The sequence below is a fragment of the Apium graveolens genome, chromosome 7 (genome assembly GCF_009905375.1).
Source record: "Apium graveolens cultivar Ventura chromosome 7, ASM990537v1, whole genome shotgun sequence".
Classification (NCBI taxonomy): domain Eukaryota; kingdom Viridiplantae; phylum Streptophyta; class Magnoliopsida; order Apiales; family Apiaceae; genus Apium; species Apium graveolens.
Window position 1 is genome coordinate 97,411,098 of NC_133653.1, and position 7,370 is coordinate 97,418,467.

Consider the following 7,370-nt stretch of genomic DNA (forward strand, 5'->3'; position numbering starts at 1 on the left):
ATGTTAAGATATATCAATTTTAGTCATATGAAGAAATTATTAATAAATTTGAAAATCATCTTGCATGCTAGGTTTAAAAAAATCTCAAAAAGTACCTCTTCCAACAACGAGACTTGTTCCCGATTTACAAGATTAATTTTTAAAATGATTTTTTCGAAGATCCAACCGTATGGATGTTAAGATATACCAATTTTAGTCATATGAAATAATTATTAACAAATTTGAACTTCAAATTGCATGCTAGGATTTTAAAAATCTAGTAAAATTACCACTCCCGACAACGAGACTCGTTCCCGATTTACCTGATTAATTTTTAAAATGATTTTTTGGATGATCCAACCGCACGGATGCTAAGATATATTAATTTTAGTCATATGAAAAAATTATTAACAAATTCAAAATTCATCTTACATGCCAGGATTAGAAAAATCTAGTAAAAGAACCACACCCAACAACGAGACTCGTTCCCGATTTATAAGTTTAATTTTAAAAATGATTTATTTGATGATCTAACCATACAGATGTTAAGAAATATCAATTTTAGTCATATGAAAAAATCATTAACAAATTTGAAATTCATCTTGCATGTCAGGATTAAAAAAATCTAGTAAAAGTACCACTCCCGACAACGAGACTCGTTCCCGATTTACAAGATTAATTTTTTTAAATGATTTTTTTAACGATCCAACCGTACGGATGTTAAGATATATCAATTTTAGTCATATGAAAAAATTATTAACAAATTTGAAATTCATCTTGCATGTGAGGATTAAAAAAATCTAGTAAAAGTACCACTCCCCACAACGAGACTTGTTCCCGATTTATAATATTAATTGTTAGGTCACACACACTGTAGAAGGGGTGAATACAGTGTATAATACAATCAAATCGAACTTTAATATCTTAAGTAACAGAAAAACAAATTTATTGAAACAATAAACTCTGTTACAGTATGAAACTGTTACCTCTCAGTGATGAACAAATATCACGAGAGCTGCTAGGGTTACAATGAATAATCTTCTTGAATATAATAACACTTATAGTGTAAACCCTATGTCTGTGTTTATATACTACACAGTTACAAGATAATTGCTAATTGATATGGAATATAATTCTGCTTCCTAAAATATATCAATCAGATATCTTTTCTTCCAAGTATTCCATTCTTCACGGAACTCCTTCTTCATGCATATCTCTTCTTATGTTTATCTCGATCTTCTTTCCTTTAATCAGCTACTGTCCTTATCTGAACGTCCTTCAGCACTTAAGTTCTGATATCTAACTTCTGATGATTATCTCCTGATAATATAAGTACTGATACCCTTAAGTCCTGACTTCCAGTATAAGTACTGATTAATGGTTAAGTACTAATTTGTCCTGTTAAGTAAGATCTGAAATCTAAACATAAATTATATTAGCCATAACATTATCAAATATATCTAACATTAATTTTTGAAATAATTTTTTCAACGATCCAACTGTACAGATGTTAAGATATATCAATTTTAGTCATATGAAAAAATTATTAACAAATTTGAAATTCATCTTACATGTCAGGATTAGAAAAATCTAATAAAAGTACAACTCCCAACAACGAGACTCGTTCTCGATTTACAAGCTTAATTTTTTAAATGATTTTTTCAACGGTCCAACCGTACGGATATTGATATATATCAATTTTAGTCATATGAAAAAAATATTAACAAATTTGAAATTCATCTTGCATGTCAGGATTAGAAAAATCTAGTAAAAGTACCACTCCCGACAACGAGACCCATTCCTGATTTACAAGATTAATTTTTAAAATGATTTTTTCAATGATCTAACCATATGGATGTTAAAATATATCAATTTTAGTCATATGAAAGAATTAACAAATTTGAAATTCATCTTGCATGCGCGGTTTAGAAAAATCTAGTAAAAGTATAACTTCCGACAACGATACTCATTTCCGATTTACAAGATTAATTTTTATAATAATTTTTTCGACGATCCAACCGTACAGATGTTAAGATATATCAATTTTAGTCATATAAAAAAATTATTAAAAAAAATTAAATTCATCTTGCATGATATAGATAGAAAAAAATAATAGATGTACTACTCAACAACACGAAATTGATAGATGATTGATAAAATAGTTTTTTTAATATGTGTCTCTTCAACTATACAAATATTAAAATATTTTGACACTAATCATTTAAAAATAAATAAATAATTTGAAATTTATACTCAATTTGATTTTATTCTTAGTTGAATGAAAAAATAATTATTTAAGAAATAACTATTTAAAATTTAATTCTTTAATAATACCGTACCAATATTTTCTTACCCTCGGTCACTCAATCATTCTCTTTTTCACAAATTTTTTTCCCCTTTACTTCTAAATCTGATAAAATATCTCCTCATTTTACTTTCAATCTCAGACCTCATCTAACTTATATCTCATCTCTCCGATTAGATTTTTACTTTGGCTTCAGTCTCCGGCTTTATTCATTATTGATAATTTTTCATTCTCTTTTGGTTAACTCTTTCTCTCTCTCTCTCTTCTCTCTCTTCAATTGAAATATAGTGATTTAGGGCCGCCTCTTACTTGATTATTCCTCTGCTTTTTCTGCTCCCTTTTTCAATTCCTCTACTTTCCGTAAATCATTTACATCTCTCTTTGTTTCTTCTCGCTCCTCTCTTAGCTTAGTCGTCAAGGCTGTAAGTTTTTCTTATTTTTATATATTTATTACATTTGTGATTTGTGAGTGTTGTAGTTTATAATTGACCATATAAGTGTTGGAGTTAATTAATTGGGCAGATTTATGTTTAATTCTATTTCCAGTTTGTGTGTTGTTTAGAGTGAGCATCCTCTGGTTGGAGATGTAGCTCCGGATTTCAAAGCTGAAGTTGTTTTCGATCAGGAATCCATTAATGTAAGTAAATAGATATAAGAGTTTTTGTACCATTTTCAAATTTTCGGCTAGAGTTGGTTACTCTCGATATTACTAGTTTTTATAAACTGAGCGTCTCTTTGTACTTGGAGTTGTTCTAATTGAGCATGATGCCTTTTCTGGCTGATTATTACATTATTATTGTCTTATAACACTTTTGTTTTGATGTCTTGTTTAATTGAGATGTATGTTGTTTATCCTAAATTGTGAAATCTAATTATGCAAGTATGCCACACGTTCTGTGCATTTCGGGGTCTACTTTGAGTTGTGAATGCAGGGAATTTATGTATATGTGAAACTTTATATAATCAAGCACATACCAGACTTCTACGTGTTTGTGTTCTCAGGTTAAACTCTCCGACTATAAAGAAAATGATGCCTCATTTTGTGGTAGATATTTGGACAATTTGATTCTTGTACCAGGTTTTATATAAAGACCCAGTATCCTGAAAACTTTAGGGAAATGAGTACTTGGGCAGACCCAGTTGAATATCATAATTCTGTTTCTGCAATGGTTTAATTTACTCCTGGATTTTTTGATGAACCAATGTTTAATTTGTATCTTCTGGATGACGACACTTCTAGGTGGACAAAGAAGAGCAAGGTTGAGTTTATCACATAAAACATCACCTCATTCAAAAACAAGGTGCAGCAAAAAGGTGATCCCCCCTCTCTCTCTCTCCACATGAAATAAATAGATAAATTATGAATCATTACATGTTTAATTTTTATCTATTCTTTTTTTTATGAATATGATTAGCATTGACAACCAATTTCAACTAGAAACTAAAACCAATTACTAGTTTCACGTTGGCCACATAATACTGATGCAATTAGTTTCTGCCAAAAAATAAAATTGCAGAACAATAAGAGTACCTGTCCATGCATATTAGTTGCCAAACCAGTGGGCAAAGGTTTTGCCTTTACTAAAACATTTGCAAGGTAGTCCATCTGTAAAAGAAGTGTAGCTCTATCTCCTACTGAATAAATATCTTCATGTGTAAGAACAACAAACAAACAGCCCTGTGCAGAATACAAAGTAAAAGAAATTGTATCAACTTAAAACAATTAAATTTAACTAATTTAATTTCCTTATCGTTCTTTTACTTTTAGTTAGCTAATATTCATCAATAAAAATACTTAGAATTAAACCAAAAATCGACTAAAATAATAGCTAAGATATTAATGGAAGTGCTTTGGATATTACATTCATTTTTAGGAATTTCTCCAATTTCATTTTTTGCATGTTTCCTGCCAGACTAGGATATTGCATTGGTCAGAAAGAATAGCATTATCATACTTGCTGCATTTTAGGCTAAAAAATAAAATAGCCAAGAGTATATTTGAGAAAATCACCTATTTATCTGTTAATTAATATATTTAAATGAGTGAGGTCTTCTTAGATAATTTAGTGATATGTTTACATGTGGTTGTTTTACAAATGTTTTTAGAAACTAAGTATCATTGAAATATTATTCGAATATGAGGTCTGAGAGATTGTGAGAATAACAATATCCAATGCTCTAAGAGTCTATTACAACCACTACACAATTAAAATCAAGCAATTGCAAGAGTATTCTATTTAAGCTACAAATTACTGTAATAAAATGTCAAGAATGGATATATTAGAGTCTTCTACTTATTTTGGAAAAGGTATAATTTTTCATACAGTTGTATTGTGTACAATATGAAACCTTTGCATGTTCTCATTGTCTGGAAAATGCCACAATTTTATGGTTATGGTGTATATATAAACAATAATGCATGTATGGTTCTAGTTACTAGTTAGTCCAATTATTTTTATTATAGTTGTGATATATTTTGATTTCTTTCAATGTACAAATTTTGTACACCTATTTTTGGTGCATTGGTTTCATGTGTATTTACCTGGTTGCTATGTGTTGTGCAGATGTTGCTGCACAGGGGGTCCAACCAGGCCAATTTTTTATGGATGTTGCTAAAAAAAGTAAAATAAAAATGAAAAAGCTTTTGTTTCTTACACTGAACTCCAAGCCGAGGATGGTAAGTTTATATATATATTTAACAGTTGGAATTGTTTTCAAAAACTCTTGTGAGCAAGTCATTAGTATTGGCAAGTTGTGCAACTTACAAATTTTTAGATGATTGTCGAAAATGTATACAATATGCATGATTTATTGTATAAATTAGAAAATCAAAGTAAAATGATGTACTGCAAGTATGACTTGCCCTGATGTGTGTTAATGTATTATTTTGTGTTGGTAAGCCTGAGCTTAATTAAACATGGATTGAGAAGGGAATTTGGCTCCGCAAGTGTCATGTCAATTCTAGGTGTTTGGCAGCATATCTGTGGTGTTCAAGGCATCATTTTTTTCTTTATGGTCACTGACTTATGATCAAGTAATACGATTTTCATAGATTTGACACTTATAAAAGCTTTGTAGGTTTTGGTAGTTGATCTTATTTCCGTGAACTGATAATTAAGATTTCACTTTTTCCTCCTGTTTTAGTTTGGAGGACTGAAGGAGGGTCTAAGTGTACTGCATTACTGCAACCTATCTCTGCCCCTATGAAACTGTAGTAGCATAATCTGTTAGCTCATAATTTTCTTACCAAAATACTTAACGAGTTATGTTTGTAACTAATTGCTGGATTCAAGTTTCTTGCCTTACGTATGTGGATTGCATATGGGCATATAGATTGCAGATTTTACTCTTATTTTCTATTTTCTTCTCAACCTCCATTTTAACTGTTCTTGATGTTCTATATATTCTTCTCATATGCGTGTAATTCTTGATGCAGTAAACCGACATGTATGATACTTGGAACAAGAACATGATGGGCAAGAACAAGAACTAGGACTAGGTGTGCCAATGGAGTGAACATTCTCTTGCTTCTTGGGCAAAAACAACGGAATATGTATGCAAATTAGTTATTGTGTACCTTAATGAGAATGTTTAAAAATAGATTTGAAGTTATAGTTGTAATTCTTGTAGAGAACCTTTGTATTATAAATTTAATTTCAATTGTGAAATAACAATTGAATTAATATAATATAGTTTTATTTTAAAATTATTTTATTTTAAATAATGAGATTAATTTTGTAAACAGTTGTGTGAAACCCACTTAAAAAATGATGAAAATCGTTGTATGTCTCACTCCACATATTTTTTAAAAATAAATGTTATCTTTTGATATTCTTTGCAATGGTTTAAATATTTTACGTAATTGTCTTTTAAACAAAAAACATTCATGAAAACGGTTTTAACTAGTTAAAAGAAGTTTATAAACCGTTGTTTATAAAAATATCGAATAAGCTACAAAACCATTGTTGTTAAGTTAGGTAGACTATGGTTGAATAAAGAAACCGTTGTTTAAAAAAGTTCCTAACAATGGTTAATATAGAGTACTCGTTGTGCCTTCTTGATTATAACCAGTATTAAAAAACGTTGCTTTATCTCTCTGATTACAAGGGTATAAACAACTGTTGTCTGATGATCTATCACCCGAGTGTTGGATAGACAACCGAAAATATACATGTCACATAACAGTGAAAAAATGTTGTATGATCGCTTGTTTCTTGTAGTGAGTTTATCCTCAATCATGGTTGGATAACTCAAGTGGTTATGAGTTTATCTTCTGTCATCCCAAGTACTGAATTTGATTTGTAAAGATCTGACAAAAAATGATAATAGATCGCTGTACTTCGAATTTAATATGGATCTCTGTCAATCATTTTAGCTAACACAGCTAACACAACTAGAGAAGGTACAAATCTTTTCCACCAAAGTCCAAAATGGCTCAAGTAGCTCAACAAATTTTTACCTAGCAAATATTTCCACCCCATATTTAGTCGGCTTATTTTTACTCTTTTCTGCTGCCTTGTCCTATTTGTTTTCCCTCGATCAAGTTCATATTTGCGTAATATAATAATAGAACGGCTATATTATGCTGGGAACAAACTATATTTACAACTACATTTTAGCCGATCAATTGACAATAATTTTGGTAGTTATTAATTTTTTTTGAAAATAGGTAGTTATTAATCTATTTAGGATGGAGTTTTTATTTTTTTAGAGGTATGTGTTGACGGAGGAATTTGGTAACAACAAAATTTGAGATCCGTCGCCAGAATCAAGATCTACGATGATGGTTATAAGCTGGAAAAGTTGTCGGAATATGGTGGTTGTGATGAATTGGGGGCTGAGATTGCTTAGGGTTGGTAATGGCTCCTTATGGCTCTCACTTTCGACCCCTTGCAATTTTCCTATCCCTATTTATAGGAAATCAAACCAACGTAGTTCTTGGGGAACAAGAACTCTAATGGGCTTAGATTTCTCATCCCGAGGCCCAGTAGAAAACCCATTGGAATCCGTCTTCTACTAGCTTTAGGAATGCCCACCAATAAGGTCCAACCATCAAGGCCCAAGACTCGTCTGTGGCTTCGAGACT

At 30.6% G+C, this 7,370-nt stretch overlaps 1 long non-coding RNA gene across 1 annotated transcript; it reads left to right on the forward strand.

Moving 5' to 3' along the window:
- Positions 1-2,413: 2,413 nt before the first annotated feature.
- Positions 2,414-5,993, forward strand: LOC141672437 (uncharacterized). Its single transcript, XR_012555524.1, has 5 exons — positions 2,414-2,706; positions 2,831-2,921; positions 3,525-3,598; positions 4,849-4,961; positions 5,721-5,993. It is a non-coding gene; the product is annotated as an uncharacterized LOC141672437 (long non-coding RNA).
- Positions 5,994-7,370: the final 1,377 nt, after the last annotated feature.